This window comes from Somniosus microcephalus, unplaced genomic scaffold (assembly GCF_052327205.1).
Source record: "Somniosus microcephalus isolate GS21.2 unplaced genomic scaffold, FLI_Smic_1.0 scaffold1674, whole genome shotgun sequence".
In the NCBI taxonomy this organism is placed as follows: Eukaryota; Metazoa; Chordata; class Chondrichthyes; order Squaliformes; family Somniosidae; genus Somniosus; species Somniosus microcephalus.
Window position 1 is genome coordinate 12501 of NW_028226861.1, and position 209 is coordinate 12709.

Genomic DNA, 209 nt, shown 5'->3' on the forward strand with positions numbered 1-209 from the left:
TACCAGAAGGGAGTCGGTCCGACACCGGGAAGTCGGGTGCCCGTCGCTCCGAATCGAGCCCGGGGTTTTCGTGCGTGTAACAGGGCGGGCGTTTGACCCGGTTGTCCGGGAGCGGGTCCGCAACGGCGGGAGATTGCCTGGGTTTGGCCGGCCGGCAGTCGAACGCCTTTCGCTCCGGACTCCCGTGTCCGATTTCGGTCAGGGAGGGC